This window comes from Tupaia chinensis, unplaced genomic scaffold (assembly GCF_000334495.1).
Source record: "Tupaia chinensis unplaced genomic scaffold, TupChi_1.0 Scaffold000451_2, whole genome shotgun sequence".
In the NCBI taxonomy this organism is placed as follows: Eukaryota; Metazoa; Chordata; class Mammalia; order Scandentia; family Tupaiidae; genus Tupaia; species Tupaia belangeri.
In genome coordinates, this window is record NW_006159958.1 from 1380289 (window position 1) to 1399065 (window position 18777).

Genomic DNA, 18777 nt, shown 5'->3' on the forward strand with positions numbered 1-18777 from the left:
ATATTTGGTATAGGGAATATGAGTATGTCATTTCTTCATAACCATAGCAAATGATGTTTTAATAACCAAGACTACATCATCTGCCCCTGAATGTGTTAGGAATCTTGGCAGGTGTAGTAACGCTTTCACATTAATATGAAATTATTATAAATAATCATTTGATTATTCACTAGCAAGCTAATGCATACCAATCATCCACAGTAGAAAGAACCACCTAAATATGCGAAATTAAGCAGAGTTCCAAGAAAAGTATTGCCTCAGTGATATGATCAAATTAGACAAAGCTATTTTGGATCATTTTACCAGTGCCTGTAGTTAACTTCAAAAGGATCAAACTGTTTTCAGGTTACATAAAGAAGTACAAAAAGAGGGGACCAGTAGTTAGCGTAATGGCTATGTTGCTTAACTCCCACGTAGCCGACCGCTGTTTGAGTCCCAGACCCGGTGGTTTAAAACTCACGCCGGGCGCGTGTGCGTACATGCCCAAGATCCTGAGAAGAGAATGGAGGAGAAGGGATTGTAGCATGGCCATCCCCCTGGGGAAGTGATTTCTCGCTTTCTATCTCTCTGTCTCTCTCTGTCTTTCTGGTGAGCGCACGCACCCTCTATAGCAAAAACCTCTCAAGAAAAAAGTACAAAAAAAAAAAAAGTATTTAAAGGAATACACAAGACTTAAGAACTCAACAAAATAAAAGTCATGATGCCTTATATCTAATTAAATTTACTAAGCATGCAAAGCAGCAGGAAAATGGGACTCATAATTAAAAATTCAATCCATAAAAATAATAGATTTAGTAGAAGATATTAAAATGGCTATTATAAACAAAGTCCATATATGTAAAAAGGAAGAAAAAACATAAGCATAATAAGTAAAAGCATAGGAAATATACAAATAACACAGGTCAGAAGTATAGGGATAAATAATGCAATGCCTAATCTAAAAAAACACACTGAATGACCGGTTAGGATTCACAAATTAAGACAGCACAAAATTGAAGATATAACAATTAGCAATAAAAACTATTCAAAAATAAACATAGAAATAAGATGTTAAGAAACAAACAGAGCATTAGTGAACTGTGGAACATCTTCAAAAGACCTAATATCTGTACAATTAGAATCCCAAGGGCTGCGGTGGGGCAAAAATATCCTTGAAATATTGGCTAAAAATTGAGGGTATTTGGATTGATTAGGGTCTTTAGTAATTCAATAATAAATGGGGGGAGGAACAGTATAGAAAGTAACCATAGATACCAGAGACAGTGAGGGAGGAGAGTGGGAGATGGCAGAGGGTAAGAGATAGGGAATCAAGGATGGGGGAAAAAAAGCAAAACATACAGGAAACAAGAAATGGAAAATTATTTGTTGATGATAACATGTTTGTTGATGTGCTTGACTGAGACAATATACAGTGTACTCTGGATGGAAAATCTCATTTTGTATGCTGTAATGACATACAGTGAATGAATGCAAATAAATAAATTGAAAAAAAATTTTTTTTTCAATTCGTGAAAATGAATTAACTTCAGGTCTAAGAAGCTCAATGAGCTCCAATCAGAAGACGCAAACATCACATCATAATTAGACTGTTTAAAAAAAAAAAAGACATATACAAACAGTAATAAAGAGAAAATCGTGCAAGCAGCTAGAGTAAAAGGACATATTCCACAGAGAAAAACAAAGATAAAGATGACGAGACTTTTCATCAGAAACAACACCAATCATAAGGCAAGAGAGCAATACCTTTAAAATACCAAAATAAAAAGGGGGAAAAAAAAGATAACTGTCAACCCATAAATTTATACCCAACAATAACAGCTTTCAAAAACAAAGTAAAATGAACGCTTTTCTGAAATGACAAAACCTGAGAAAATTCAACACCAGTAGAACTGCACTACAAAATTACTGAAGAAAATCCTTCAGAGAGAGAGGAAAATGATACTGAGAGGAAAACTGGATCTACACAAACAAATAGTAATTTTTAAAAAAGTTAAGTATGTGAGTAAATAGAATAGACTTCCTTAATTTTTGAACCTCTTTAAAACACAGTTGATTGTTTAAAATAATAACAATGTATTGTGAGGTTTTATAACATAGGTAGAAATAAAATGTCTGACAACAGAAAGGTTACAAGGAGAGTACTATATTATTCTGATGGAAGGTTCTTATATTTTTCTTCTTTCTTGTAGAGAATATTCCTTCTTTATTTTAAATTTATTTATTTACGTTCATTCACTGCACATCATTACAGCATACGAAATGAGATTTTCCATCCAGAATACACTGTATATTGGCTCAATCAAAGATATTACCATACGTGTTATCGTCAACAAATAACTTTCCATTTCTTGTTTCTTATATATTTTGCTTTTTTACCCCTTGATTCCCTACCTCTTACCCTCTGCCATTTCTCACTCACCTCCAAGACTGTCTCTGGTAATTTACAGTTGTTTTCCATGCCTTTGTTCCCCCCACATTTTATTGATTCACTAAAAATCCTAATTAATCTAAATACTTTCAATAGCAAGCGCAGCTGTTATATGCATATCTATAAACGCATGTCTGACTTTAGGCATAAACCTCAGTGAGTACGATGAACATACTATAAAGTAGCACCTAGCTAGGGCTATATAGCTTACTGCAGTCATCAAATAGGTATTTTTAATGCATTTTTTTAATTTCAAGAAAAAGTGTTAGTTTTAATAGACTCAAAATCAAAACATGTTCAGAGAAATTTGCTTGAGACTTAAAGCCAGGAAAAAAGGTTAAGATTCAGTTCAAACAGTAGGTAGATGAAACTATCAATAATTCAAGAGAACACAAAAATCCTTAAATTTGAAAAAAAAAAAAAAAAGAAAGAAAAAAGCATAGAAGGAAATCAGTAATGCTTCAGTCAAAAGTCATAAAATTCTATTTCACCAGTTCAGTCTCATGTAATTAATCTCTCTTCTGTTGAATTTGCAGTGCTACTGTGGTCTGATCTTTTCATTTAAATGCTGAAAGTTAACATTTAACTCCAGACTTGTCCCTACCATTAGGCTGGCCATTTTCTTGGTTGTTTTTTGTACTCTTATTTCTGTGTGTCCAACTTTAGTTTTCCTAGTATAGCACTCCTTTCAGAACTTCTTGGAGAGCTGGTCTAGTGTTGGTAAATTATTTCAGGTTTTGTTTATCTGAGAATGTTTTTTGCCTTTTTTTCCCATATGAAGGATAATCTAGCCAGGTACAGTATTCTTGGTTGAAATTGTTTTTCACTTAACACTTTGAATATATTTTCCCATTCTTTCCATGCTCACATTGTTTCCAATGAGAGGTCTGATATTAGCCTGATGGGATACCGTTTGTAGATAACTTGTTGTTTCTCTGTTGCCAATTTTAGTATTTTTTCTCTGTCTGTGGTTTTGGTCAATCTGGCTATGATGTGCCTTGGAGATCTTGGGTTGATTCTATTTGGGGTCCTTTGTATTTCTTGGGACTGGATCTTTGAATGCCTCTCTACATTTGGGAAGTTTTCTTTCGGATTTCATGGAATAGATTCTCAATGTCCTCATTAGTTTCTTCACCTTCTGGGACACTGATGATCCAGATGTTTGGGCATTCAATGGCATATATTATTCCTTGTATATTATTCTCATTTTGGAGGATTATTTTTTGAGTCTTTTTGGCTAATTTTTCTAGGTCAGAGGTTCTATCTTCTACATCTGAGATTCAATCTTCTGCATAATCTAATCTGCTTTTAATACTTTCAAGGGAAGATTTGGTTTCCCCTATTACAGCCTTCATCTCTAAAACTTCCATTTCATTCTTTCTTATGGTGTGTATTTCCTCTTTCAGATCATGCAAGAACTTCCTCAACCTCCTGGAATTCATTGTCTCTTTTCTCCTGCATCTTCTGGAATTCATTTTCTCTCTTCTCTTGCATCTCTGTTAGTTTTGTCATTATGAACATTTTAAATTCTTTATCTGACATTTCCACAAGTTCCCTTGTATTGTCTGTGGAGGATGAGGAGCTATTCTTTTCCCTTAGGGGAGAGATATTTTCTTGGTTTCTCACATTGCTTGTACTTCTGTGGTGGTTTCTGGTCATCTGATGGATTATACTTTTTTCCTGGTTTTTGGAGTTAAACCTGAGCATTCAGAAGCATGCAGGAGGAAGTGATCTGCAATCTCCTTGCAGTACCGTTTTCCTCCCTTTGTGCAGCAGATGCGATGGAAATTGAGGGTTCATCTGACCCTAAAATTATTCAGATATGTGACTTCTATGTAACTAGACTTGTCTAGAAACTCAGTATATGGAGGCTGAACAAAAAAGTGAGAAAGGTAAAAGGAAAAGGAAAAAGAAAAGCAAACAGAAAAGAGGGGGAAAAAAGACATAAACAAACAATAGAAAAGAGAAAAAAAATTATGCAAAAGATACAAAGAGACTTCTCAGGCAGTGTTGCCAACTCCTGGTAGAGGAGCTAAGGTCAGCATCAAATTGGAAATATTTAAAGTGGATACACAACTACTTCCGCAATGCAGACAATTAAGTGCGCTGGGCGACGGTGCTGTGGGTAGAACATGTCTCTCCTTATATTCTACACAACAAACAAATTTCCATCTGAATATGTACCAATTGTTTTTGACAACTATACAGTCACAGTTAAGATTGGTGGAAAGCCATATACTCTTGGGCTTTTTGAGACTGCAGGGCAAAAGGATTATGACAGATTACGACCACTGAGTTACCCACAAACAGATGTATTTCTGTTTGCTTTTCAGTGGTCTCTCCGTCCTTATTTGAAAATGTGAATGAAAAGTGGGTGCCTGAGATAACTCATCACTGTCCAGAGACTCCTTTCTTGCTTGTTGGGACCCAAATTGATCTCAGAGATGACCCTTCTACTATTGAGAAACTTGCCAAGAACAAACAGAAGCCATCACTCCAGAGACTGCTGAATAGCTGGCCCGTGACCTGAAGGCTGTCAGTCCGTGGAGTGTTCTGCACTCACACAGAGAGGCCTACAGAATGTATCTGATGAAGCAGTACTGGCTGCCCTGGAGCCTCCGGAACCCAAGAAGAGTCGCAGGTGTGAACCGCTATGAGCAACTCTCCAGGGTCCTTCTGCATAACTGGTGTCAGCATCATACTAAAAGCAATGTTTAATCAAGCTAAAGATTAAAAATTAAAATTTGTTTTTTGCAATAATGATAAATGTTCCACACCTCCCGACATGCACTCATGTGAGACAAGGCCCATAGGTATGGTCTCCCTCTCTCTTCTGATACTAGTTAATTTTGAGTCATTGCATATTGTCAGAAAAGCAATCAGTACTAGTTTTTGTTTTGTTGTTTCAAATTTTTTTGCTTTGTTTTGTTTAAAAGCTCTGTAACAGACTAATCTGAATTGTTGAAGCTGCTCCCTGGTTCCACTCAGGAGAGTAAATCTGGGACATCTTAGTGTTTTGTTTTTTTGGGGGTTTTCTTTTTTGGTCTTTTTTTTTTCTTCTTTCTTATTTTTGGGGGGGAGTGGGAAGGGGTTGTTTTTTAGTCTTGTTTTTTAAATTCATTAACCAGTGGACAGCCCTTAAGGGGAGGAGGATGGATTGATTCCACATTCCACTTTCCAGGTCTAGTTTAGAAAAACATCTTCCCTACCTGGTGCTCTTAGGAAGGAGTATAGAAAATGCCTCATTTAAGAACATACTCCTTTTAGAAAGTTGCCTTTTCTCTCCGCCCTGGAGTAGATCCAGTATTTGATGAAAGTGGGTGGAACCTGTCTTGAGCCTCCTCTTTCCTAGGATGCACTATATACATGACTGTGACTTTCAAGGAAATTTGTTTGCCATTTGCTGATTTCTTTGGAAGTTAATTTCTAACCTCTTTCACTGATAAATTAAGAAAAGTATTGCACCTTTTGAAATACACAAAATGGATTGAGGTCGTAATTAAAAGACTTTTTTCCACCCTGTCAAAAAAAAAAAAAAAAAAAAGAGGCTTCTCAGAAATCAAATACAGATGGCTGCTGGTGATTGGTTTGTCTTATGTGGGTTGGGGAAAAGGTAAGAATTAGCAAGATAAAATAGCATCAGAGAGCTAAGAAGTTAAATATTTTTTGAAAAGAGAAAATAAACAGGGTGATGTAACTAGATCCCTCAATTGTCCTAAATCCTGACAATAAAAGCTATGATTATTTGTAAACTAGCTAGGCTTATTAATGCGCATCTGTACAAGTTTTAATGGTGCTAAGTAGATTTCATGTATTTTAGGCAGTCTTAACAAAAAAGAAAGTTTGGCAGGGCCAGCAGTTCGCGAAGTGGTTAAGGCACTGTACTCCTGTACTCCCATGTAGCCACCTATGGTTTGAGTCCCAGACCCAGTGACTTGAAACTCACTCCAGGTGTGTGCATGTGTGCCCCAAATCCCAAAAGACAATGGAGGAGAAAGGACTGAGGTGGGGTCACCTCCCTTGGGGGTGATTTCTCACCTTCTATCTTTTGGTTTCTCTCAGTCTCTACAGTGAGCGCAGGTGCCCTATACCAAAAATCTCTTTAAAAAACAAAAGTTTGACTGCCAATATATTTTAAGTCTACACAACTACTTCTCCAATAAAAACACCATATTTAACTGCCAACGTATTGGCATTATTTTCACATTTGCAGAGTTAGTAAAACTATGGCATTTAGATAAAAGATGCACTTAGTTTCCATAGTTTACTGTTTTAGTAAATAACTGAGCCAAGAACATAAGATTTTAAATTTTTTGAGAGATTTTTACTATAAGGCATGTGAACTCATTGGAGAGACAGAAAGAAGCAAATCACCCCCCAGCGCAATGGCCATGCTGCAATCCCTTCTCCTCCATTCTCCTCTCAGAATTTTGGGCATGAACGCACAGATGCACCCAGCTTGAGTTTCAAGTCATCAGGTCCAGAACTCAAACCACAGTCAGCCATGTGAGAGTCCAGTGATGTAACCACTGTGCCATCTGCTGGTCCAAATATTTTAATTTCTTACAACAGAAATAGACACCTAGACAACACTATGCCTCTGAAAATAGTAAAAATAAAACAAGAAAACAAGCAAGCAAACCTTCTTAAAACCATCTGTAAATCAATACCAGATTCTTAGGCCAGTGACTGCAGGAGAGAACTCTGAGAAGTGCCCTGAACATCGCAGATGGTGCTTGCCTCAAAAGCATTTGTCCAAGAAGGTAAACACAAGGAGTGAGAGGCAAGGCTGACACATAAGTAGCAAGTCAAAGGAAGAATCCCCTACCCAGGCCCAGGCCCTGTGGTCCAGAGACAATACTACCACTTGGGAGAATGGAAGCTGCATGAGAGCCCCAAGTTCAGTTCCCCAGTCAGTCTGAGCACACTGAATTGGGAGGTTAGGGCAGAGGGTCACACATAGCCAGACCCTATCAAAAATACTCATCTCTGTCTCTCTTTTTACCTCCCTCTCACTTTTTCATTAAGGGGAAAAAGAAATACACAAAAATCCCCTATGCAGACCCAATTAAAATGAAAAGCTCCAAGTGATTACAACTAAGTATGATAAATGAGAACAAAAAATAATTCTCCCATCTTCCTGATATCCCACCAATCTGAGCTGGGGGCTGAAGGGGTAATTTGAGAATGGAGGTGAGGGAAGAACTGAAGGACTGAAAGTCCACCAGAAGTTAAAAGCACATGTGGGCCCTAAGTTGATTTCCAAGTATTTCCTTCAAAGGGGCCACAGGTGCTTTGACAGTTGGCTTGTTAGCAGCCACCACTACTCCAGAAGTCAGTGAAACACTAAATTGTTAACAGAAAAGTATTGCCAACCTACAACTGTATTCACAGAAAAAAAAAAATTTAAATTCCCAAAACAAAAGCAATAGAATGACCACAAAAGTAAAAGGAATCAGAAAAAAAAAAGGACATGAAATAAAAAATAATACAGAACAGATGGAACAAATAGCATGAAATAAAATGACAGCTATAAATACAATTATGCCTACAACTTCAAATGTAAACGTTGTATATGCTATAGTTAAAATGATTATAAAACAGCTTTTTTAAAGAATCATTTTCTTTAGCTTTATTTATTTATTTTAATTTGACCAGAGAAGAACAGAACAAGAGAGAGAAAAGGGAGAGAAAGTGAGAAAGCAAGCTGCCAGGTCCAGGAGTTGAACCATGGTCGGCCATGTGGGAGTCCAGCACCCTTAGCCACCACGCCATCTGCCAGCCCCAGATTTTTTTCTTTAAATAAACAATGCAAAAAGACATAAAACAGAATGATTGAAAGGCTGAAAAAGAGTCTGGGAAAATATAACACTAGTCATATCTAACCAAAAGAAGTCTGGTTAGTTAATATCAGACAGCATAATCTTTAGGTTAAAAGTACTATTGAACGTTTTTAAATGTTACACCATAATGATAAAAACTACACAAAACAAAGGAAAAACCTCTAAATTTTCTATATTTTCTATATACCTAATAGCTAACACTCAAAATACTTTTATAAAAGCAAATTATGACAAAAGTGTAACCCTACAAAACAGGGCAATTTAAACACACATCTCAGTATCTGATGCAACAAAAAGGCAAAAAACAATCAACACAGATACGGATCTATATCTATCTATCTAGAAGATTAACAAGCTTGACCTAGTGGGTTAAAGAGAAAAAAAAATCACTCAACAATGACCGAATTTACTTACTCAATACTTTTTTTAATACTTACTCAATAGGAAAATTTCAATAGATTTCAAAGGCTTGGACTCATATAAACATTATTTTCTCTAACCATAATACCATTAAGCCTTTTAAAAATAATAAAAAGATAAACAGAAAAACTAGATCAGGCATTAAGTAAGAAAGAAACAGAAGACCTATGGATTTTGATAAATATACCAATATGTAATAAACAAAACGATCAATGGAACATAAAAAATTTACACAGAAATCCAGCCAATGCAAATCCTTGAGGGGCGATACTACTGATAATTCATCAGTTCTTGCATGCCAAAAGCAGCAGAGCCACATTCTGGGGCCACCCCTGTGAGTACAGCTGCTACAGGAGGGGAGGAGGCACGAACCTCAGCCCTGCAATGAAAACAGCACACTCTGGGAACCAGCAGTTAGCGTAATGTCTATGTCGCTGGACTCCCACGTAGTTGACCACAGTTCACATCCCAGACCCGGTGGCTTAAAACTCACGCCGGGCGCGTGTGCGTGCATGCCCAAGATCCCGAGAGGAGAATGGAGGAGAAGGGATTGCGGCGTGACCATCCCCCCTGGGGGGTGATTTCTCACTTTCTGTCTCTATGTCTCTGTCTGTCTGGCGAGCACACGCGCCCTATAGTGAAAAATCTCTCAAAAAAAAAAAAAAAAAAAAAAACAGCACACTCTGTGTGCGTCTGACTCCAGGGACTCCCTGGAAGCCCATCTACCCCACTGGGCTCTAGCTGGGGATCGCTTTCTCTATACCATTCTCAAAAGTTCACTTCAAGACAAAGTCAGTAACTCCACTCATTAGCTAAGCCCTTTTCTACAGGACAATACTAATAATATCCAGAAAATTACAAATCTTTGAATTAGTACATTCACAGTGATACTCGAAAGAGAAACCACTGTGTCATTCCTATTCCATACTCACACTGCCCACCTTCACTGCATTAATGGCCAGAGGAACTGTGAGTACCCACAGAGAGCTTCATGTTGGTGGCACATGCGTTTCTTCATTAGGAAGATTAAACATAGATTTTAAAAACCACCACCAACACCAGAAAATACAACTGTGCATTTTCACACTTACCCTACCTACAAGCTTTAACTCACCTCTGTTCTTCTTTCGAGGTAAGTAGTATCGAAAACATTTCAAAGATAGTATGTATTTGGTCACTGGAAAAGTCATGATGCATTTTTACGCAGAAAAACACAGATCATGACTTTTCTTATGACCCAACAGAATAGCTAACGTATCTAGTTTTTAAATTCAAGCCTAGTCTCTTCTAATTAAATATATAAACAATTTACCACTGGTTTTTTTGCAAAAATAAGAACAAAGAGCACTAATTTCAAAATGAAACCTAAATTTCTCTTAAAGGAAATTTTTACATCAAAATTATCTAATGAAGTATTGTTCAGCAATCATAATAAGGCAGCAGTTTATTTTTTGAACCTCACATTTTTAAATACAACATACGCCAGGTGTCAGTTCAGTATTCATAATCATACAGACTATTATGCAAGCTAAAAAAAAAAAAAAAGATGTGGCTGATTAGATACAAATGTATGAATTAATCTTCTCTAAGCATGTGGAAATTTTCCAGGAGCTATTTTCAGCTCCTAAATGCACTGTAGAGTAAGATGCTACCTACTCAGAAAAAAAAAAAAAAAGTCAACTTTCTCAGCCTCCCTATTCCGCATGCATATGGGACATCAGTAAGGGTACAGGGTTCCTACAAAGCAATGGAGAAAATGAAGTTTAAGAATAGACAAGCACTTTTGTGTATATGTGTAAATTTATCCTACTCCCTCGGGACGAAAACAAGGGCTGGGAAATGGAACTTTGGGTCTGTCCCCCCCCCCAGGGACTAGCCATTCCAATCTTTCGGGGACCACTGTGTTCTTTTTCTTCCAGCTGCTCCTGCTGCCAGCGGCCTCTCCAGGTCCACTGCTGACTGCATCCTCCTTGAAAGAGAGTTTCCTTTTTCTCAGGGACACCCCCGTTGCCCGCCTCTTAAGGGTCAGCTTCCTTCTTGAGTGAAGACTTCCTCCTCTTGAGAAGACTTGTGCCGCCAGCCTTCTCTTCAAGATCACTCATTTTCCCCCATTAGGTCAAGCTTGTTAACCACCACCTCCTACGAAAAGTCTTTCTTTCTCTTCAGTTTGATGTGAGATTGTTAAGTCTTCCATTCCATTCACTTGAGCTTCCTGGGCTTTGGTTTCTACTTCCTCTGGGTTTTTTCCCTGTCCCTCCTCCTCCTCCTGAGCACTACTGCTGTTTGGCAGAGATGCCAGGGCAAGCGCAGCCAACTGTTTCTTCTCCTTCTTCAAGCATTTCTTCTCCTGCTCCCCAGCCATCTCTACTGAGATGCTGCTACTTCTGCTGAACTTGCCTTCCTTCCTTCCTTCCTTCCTTCCTTCCTTCCTTCCTTCCTGACATCCAGACTCTCTTGTCTAATCTCTGTCTCACAGGAGAGCTACTTCTTGACTTGTTCTCAAAGCTTCTCCCCTAAAAGACATTTGTGGGCACCTGAGAGAAGCAGTTTGAGGCAATCCTGCACTTGTTTGCCAGGTATCAGGGGATGAGGCCTTTGCTCCCGGCAACAGCTTGCTCAATGAAGGTAGAGTGAAAAATGAGGCCATATTTTGGAGTGCTATTCCTTGTATTCAGGGCCATGCACACAGTGAGTCTTCTCAGCCCCAAGGGTCCACTCTGTGGATGCTGGATACGTGTCCAGGTTGGTGAGGCTGCCGGCAAGGGCCACGAGACTGGTACCCACAGTGGGTACCCTCAATAAGGCTGACAGGCTGAGGGTTACCTGGCTCACCTTGGAGCATGGTGAGTGAGAAGGCTCTGGCAACACTCTGACACAGACACCCCATACAACTGGAGAAGCTGTCGGTGTTTATCAGGTCAATGACAGACATGTCCAAGTCCATGGAGGACCACAAGGCACTCAGAATAGCCTTGCCGGGCCCCATCTATTACTGGCTCCTATGGCTTCTCCAACTTTTCCTCATTCTGCTCCCTTCAGTTTCCAAGGAAGCTGGGCGAGGTGGGAATGCATGTGCATGGCACTGTTGATGATGTTCACCGGCTCTGGGAAGTGATTCCCTTACCATCCCCTGACCCCTGACACACATAGAGGAGGTACTGATGTCTTCATCCAGCACTATTTTCCTTTTTTTATTTTTTTTATTTTTGCTATAAAGAACACGCACTAGCTGGAAAGAAACAGAGGGGAAGTGAGAAAGCACCCCTACATTGAGCATGACCACACAATAATCCCTTCTCCTCCATTCTCTTGGATTTGGGGCACCCAGGCACATGTACCCATCATGTTTTTCAAGCTGCTGAGTCCTAGACTCAAACTGTGCATGTGGGATTCAGCTACCTTAATGACCATGCCAACTGGCTGGTCCTACCCAGCCCCAGGTATCTCTTTCTTTAAAAGGGGCTGGACAGAGGTGTGGCAGTAACTCAAGGCTTTGCAAGGCCGACACACGTGGGAGAGTTCTGGGTTTTCTTTTCTTTAAAAAAAGACTTAATGCCCATTAGATTTACAAAAATTCAGTCTGATTAGATCATATGTTAAAGAAGATAGAGGTTGGGGCCATCAGGTGGCATGGTGGTTAAGGCACTGGATCACACATGGCCGACTTCAGGGCTTGAGTCCTGGACCTGCAGCCTATAAAACATGCTAGGCACATGTGCGTGTGTGCTCAAAGTCCTGAGAAGGGGTTATGGCGTGCCCATCTTTCTGGTGGTTGGTTCTTTCTTTCTCTCTCTTTCTGACTCTGTCTCTCTCTGGCAAGCACAAGAACTCTTTGGCAATTAAAAAAAAAAAAAAAGTGAGTTAATAAGTACCCCTATACCCTGCAGGTAGGAGTACTCACATGTATGGGTGTGTACTGAGGACTGAAGCTGACCACTTTCTTTTGTTCTTAATTGTCCCTAGGAGGCCGGAAAGAGTCTGCTAGTTAATATAATAGGCAGTTGATCTTGCTAAAGCAGACCACGTGATCCAGTGACTGTGAGATGCTCCCGACGTCCTGACTCTGACTCTGCAGCATCAAGTGAAAGTACAGCAAAGCCTTCTTATCTCTGTTAAAGCTAAACTCAGACATTCTTTTCTGCTGACTTCAAGTCTTTCTGAAACAAACTTATGCTTTTACCCAGTTACTAATCTAAGAATTTCTAAGCCCACCCATAACCCAGAAGCTCTGCTTCTACATGTTCTGCCTTTTGGGGCCAGGCCAATATAAAAGCTCCATGTGTTGATTTACAGTTTTCTTTGTATTTCTTGCTCTCAAAACAAAATACAACAGTTGCTGTATCAAAGCCCGGCGGAACACTGTCTCCGGGCTCCCAGAGAGTGTGCTTAGGGGCCATGATCGGTCACAATCTTGTGATGAATAAACTTTTTAAAATTTTGTTACAGAGTTTGGTTATTTCTGTCAACAGCATGTATTGAATGTGTGTATATGTGTGTGTGTGTGTGTGTGTGTGTGGAATTGTTCTGATAGTAATATACTATACAATGATACAAATAAGCTATAGTTTACATAATCAGCATGCATCAACCTCAACCTAGCTTTAAGCAAAAAAAAAAAACAAAATCTCAGAAGAATAGGGTGTCATTCCATTTGTATAGAGTTCAGCATTAAAAACCAACTAGTTTAGGGACTAGTAGATGAAAAAATGTTTATGTCGCTGGACTCCCAAATCACTGAATGCAGTTTGAGTCCCAGACCTGGTGGTTTAAAACTCACACCAGGTGCATGTGCATGCGTGCCCAAGATCCCGAGAGGAAAACAGAGGAGAAGGGATTGCAGCATGGCCATCCCCCCAAGGGGTGATTTCTCCCTTTCCGTCTCTCTGTCTCTCCCTGCCTTTCTAGTGAACACACGTGCCTGTAACCTACAGGAGGCTGGGAGTTGGGGTTTAATCATGGAGCAGAGGCCCTGTTGAGGAGCTGTGTCTGTCCTTTTTCTCTCTGTAAATCTCTCATTCAAGAAGGAAAGGAATGAGAGGTACAAACCCAGGCCCATTCTGAGATGGCTACTGAACTTCAGCTGTGAAATATTGTTTTCAGGGACTGAAATTGAAGATTTTCTGCTGAGACTTCTCCCTCCAGATTCATTTCTAGATTGGTAGGGCAACCCCTGTATCCTTCTCTCCATATCTGTCTGTCTCTCTGTGTCTCCCTTCTGTCTCTTTTCTTTTTTAATTTTTAATTTTTTTAAGATAAAGTATTCTCTGGGCTCTCAAGTCCCTCCTTTAAATTGCTAATCAGTGCCTTTCCCAATTCCCATTTCGGAGAGGCACAAACCCAGGACCATTCTGACATGGCTACTGAACTTGAGCTGTGAAATACTGCTTTTAAGCACCACACAATTTTCATTTTTTACCTCTTAAAATTAAAATATAATAATGTTTGTCTTTTTCCTTTCTTTTTTCTTTTTTCTTTACTTATTTTTCTTCTTTCCTCTTCTCTTTTCTTCATCTTTTTCTTTTAACTTAATCCATTGGCTGCTCAGCCTCCACGCACTGAGTGTCTAGACAGGTCCAAGTGAACAGTATCCAAACATCTGAATACTATTGGGGTCAGAATACTCCTCAATTCCCACTGAATCTGATGGACAAAGAGTGAAAAATGGAAAAGAAGAGAGATTGTAGATCACCTCCCCCGGCACCCTCTAAACGCTCAGACTGAACTTCAAGAACTAGGAAAAAAACACACAACCCATCAGAAGACCAGAAACCACTGCAGAGGCACAAGAAATTTGAGAAAGCAAGAAAATACCTCTCCTTCGAGGGAAAAGAATAACTCCTCTTCACCTACGGACAGTACAATGGAACTCAAGGAAATGTCAGATAACGAATTTAGAACATTCATAGTGACACAGCTAACAGAGATACAAGAGAAGAGAGACAATGAGCTCCAGAAGACGCAGGAGAAAAGAGCCGATGATTTCCAGGAGGTGAGGAAGTTCTTGCACAATCTGAGAGATCATGAGAAAGAATCAAAAAAGCTGTGAGAGATGAGAGTTGTAATACACAAAATTAAAACCTCCCTTGAAAGTACTGAATGTTGACTAGACCATTCAGAGGATCGAATCTCGGATGTAGAAGACAGAATCGCTGACCTAGAAAAATCCACCACGAAGACTGAGAAAATAGCTCCCAAAAGTGAGAATAATATATGAGAAATACTAGATACAGTTAAATATCCAGATAATTGATACCCCCAAAAGGTAAAAAGACTCATAAAGGTATTGATAATCTATTCCATGAAATCCTGGAAGAAAATTTTCCAAACCTAGGGAGGCATTCAAAGATCCAGTCCCAAGAAATACAAAGGACCCCAAATAGAATCAATCCAAGATCTCCAAGGCACATCATAGCCTGATTGACCAAAACCACAGACAGAGAAAAAAAATACCAAAATTGGCAACAGAGAAACATCAAGTTACCTACAAACAATATCCCATCAGGCTAATATCAGACCTCTCATCAGAAATAGTGCAAGCAAGGAAAGAATGGGAAAATATATTAAAAATGTTAAGGGGAAAAAAAAAATTTCAACCATGAATACTGTACCCAGAAAGATTATCCAGGAAGAAAAGACAAGAACATTCTCAGATAAACAAAACCTGAAGGAATTTACCGACACCAGACCAGATCTCCAAGAAGTTTTAAAAGGAATGTCATACCAGGAAAACTAAATGCAGACACACAGAAATAAGAACAACTAAGAAAATGGCCAACTTAATGATAGGGACAAGTCTGGAATAGAATGCTATGTTCCAGAATTTAAACAGGAAGATTAGACCACAACTGAAGATAGATTAAATATGTAAGACTGAACTGGTGAAATAGAATCTTAGGACTTTTAACTAAAACATTACTGATTTTCTTCTATGCTTTGTTTTCCAGATTGAAGGATTTTCGTCTTGTCTTGAGCTGCCAATAGGTACATGTACCTTCTATTTGAACACAATCCTAATCTGTTTCCTGGCTTTAAGTTTTAAGCAAATCTCTTAGCATTTTTTAAATTTTGACTTATTAAAGCTAAAACTGCTTTTCTTGAAATTAAAAAAGATATTTAAAAAATACCTATTTAATTACCGCAGTAAGCTATATAGCATCAGCTAGGTGTTACTTCATAGTATTTTCATTCTACTCAGAGTTTCACACCTAAAGTCAGAGATGTGTTCACAAATATGTATATATCGGCTGAACTTGCTATTGAAAGTAGTTAGATTAAGATATTTTGTGAATCAATAAAATGTGAGGAAAAAAATTAAAAAGGAATGGAATGCAACTGCAGATCCCAAAGACAGTGTGGGAGGAGGGTGGAAAATGGCAGAGGGTAAGAAATAGGGGGATAAATGTTAAAAATATATATACATATATTGGGAACCAGCAGTTAGCGTAATGGCTATGTCGCTGGACTCCCACGTAGTCGACCGCGGTTCGTGTCCCGGACCCGGTGGCTTAAAGCTCACGCCGGGCGCGTGTGCGTGCGTGCCCAAGATCCCGAGAGGAGAATGGAGGAGAAGGGATTGCGGCGTGACCATCCCCCCTGGGGGGTGACTTCTCGCTTTCTGTCTCTATGTCTCTCTCTGTCTGTCTGGCGAGCGCACGCGCCCTACAGTGAAAAACCTCTCCAAAAAAAAAAAGAATTAAAAAAAAAAGAATTTAAAAAAATATATATACATATATTTATGAAATGAGAAATAGAAAATTATTTGTCGACGATAACATGCATGATTAAGGCACTATGTAGTGTATTGTCAATGGAAAATCACAGTTTGTATGCTGTGATGATACTCAGTGAATGAATGTAAAATAAATTAATAAAAAAATAACCTTTATATTCATCAACAGAGGGAAGGTTAAGTAAATTATGTTATATCCATTCAATTAAATAATGTTCAGTTATAAAACAGAGCATTTTATGTGTAGTTATTTGAATAATCTCTAATAGATCTATTGCTTAATAAAGACAAATAGATACAGTAAAAAAAAAAAAAAAAAGTTGTCTTGATTAATTCCACTCTGGCTTCTGCAACCTTGCCAAGTATTGCCTTTTTTTTGTTTGTTTTGGAGAGGTTTTTGCTATAGGGAGCGTGCGCTCACCAGAAAGACAGACAGAAACAGTGAGAAATCATCCCCCAGGGGGGATTGCCACGCCGCAATCCCTTCTCCTCCATTCTCATCTCGTGATCTTGGGCACACACGCACACACACACACACACACACACACACACCCGGCCCGACCTGAGTTTAAGCCACTGGGTCTGGGACTCGAACCATGGTCAACTACATGGGAGTTCAGCAACATAGCCATTATGTCAACTGCTGGTCCCAGTATTGCTTATTTTTATGCCCCTTGCAAAGAACCGAAACTGGTCATTCTTCCCTAGTTGCCTAGAATAGAAATCGCTTAATGCTATGACTGATTTCCTGATAAAAATCAGTTTTTGAGTCTGTCAAAACAATGAATAATTTGCTTTTACTTCTGTATGTACACTTAATAGTAAATATTTTAGCATTTAAAGAAAAGAAAAGGAATAAATGAACTTTTAAAAGGGGGCGATAGAAACCCCCAAAACTAAACAGAAAAAGATGGTCATTTTGTCTAATAATCAGGAATATGCACATTAAAACTACTGTAAGAAAGAACTTAATGCCCATCAGACTGACAAAAATTTTATCTGATTCAATCAAATGTTAAAAAAGAAGACATGGGTTGGGGCAAAAATCTCTCCAGAAAAAGAAAAATAAAACTAGTTAATATTTAGCAATACATTCAAAGATGAAAACACTTTAAAGAAAAATTTGAGAATGTTTATTGCCAAAGTCAGAATGGTGGTTAGTCCTTGAAAGAAAGGATAATAAGATGCAAGAGGGAAAAGGAATTCTTTTTTTTTTGAGAGGTTTTTTTTGCTATAGGGCACGTGCGCTCGCCAGACAGACAGAGAGAGACAGAGAGACAGAAAGCGAGAAATCACCCCCCAGGGGGGATGGCCACGCCGCAATCCCTTCTCCTCCATTCTCCTCTCAGGATCTTGGGCACGCACACACACACACGTGCCCAGCGTGAGGTTAAGCCACCGGGTCTGGGACTCGAACTGTGGTCGACTACGTGGGAGTCCAGTGACATAGCCACTAGGCCAACTGCTGATTCCAAGGAAAAGGAATTCTTTGGGCTACTCATCTTTTTATTTTATTTTTTTTGAGGAGGGAGTGTGTTTCTACCTATTCATATACATTTCATATCCTCTTCTGTGTAAGAGGTATATTTCACAAGAAAGGATTAACATTCAGAAATACCAGGTAAGTGCTAGAAAACCGGTTCTGCATGTGGGCAAAATATTTTCAAACTGCTTTTGCTAAAAGACTTAAAAGTTCTTTTACCTTGACTATGTCCTGAATGCATTAGACAAATTTGCCATTTCAAAAACTGCAATAATAGAATTACTTTAGTAAGAATGTAACCTTTTATAGAGAGAACAGTAATTTTCTAGTCTATCTGTTTTGTAGGGACAGTGTGAGTATCTATGCTGCCAAAGCACAAATTGATCTGCTTTTCAAATATGCAATATAAAGTTTTCAAAAACTATTGAGCTCTAGACTATTCTGCCCTTCATGAAAAATACACAAGATTTGCCACACACACCAAAGAAATGAGCAAGTGTGTTACCAAAATATAAAACTATTTTGCATTGACAGTAAATATTTCATAATAACGGTATAAATGGCTACCAACTATTATTCTTTATAATATGTGTCCAATGAAAAACATGGGGTTTATAGGGAACAAAGAAATAGGATATAAGATATAATCCCAGATATTAAAATTAATCATTCTTTACTAGGCAATAACTTAAGTTTTGAAAGTTTTTTAAATTTCTTTTACATTGTTAAAGGGATTCTAGAAAACCTCCTTTTCCTTTGAGTTTCAGTATTTCATTCTTTTGCATGTATGTATTTAATATAGTCCACTGCATATTTTTATCTTACCCCCACAATAAGTGCAATTATACAAGCAGGGATTTCAAAAGTGTAGGGA

General features: G+C 38.6%; 1 protein-coding gene and 2 pseudogenes across 2 annotated transcripts in view; 1 reads left to right on the forward strand and 2 right to left on the reverse strand.

Moving 5' to 3' along the window:
• The window catches only part of ULK4 (unc-51 like kinase 4), a 685490-nt gene that overhangs the window by 554797 nt on the left and 111916 nt on the right, over positions 1–18777 (reverse strand). The window lies entirely within an intron of this gene.
• Positions 4516–5085, forward strand: LOC102485201 (cell division control protein 42 homolog pseudogene; annotated as a pseudogene).
• On the reverse strand, positions 8546–13088 carry LOC114009069 (nucleolar protein 56-like; annotated as a pseudogene).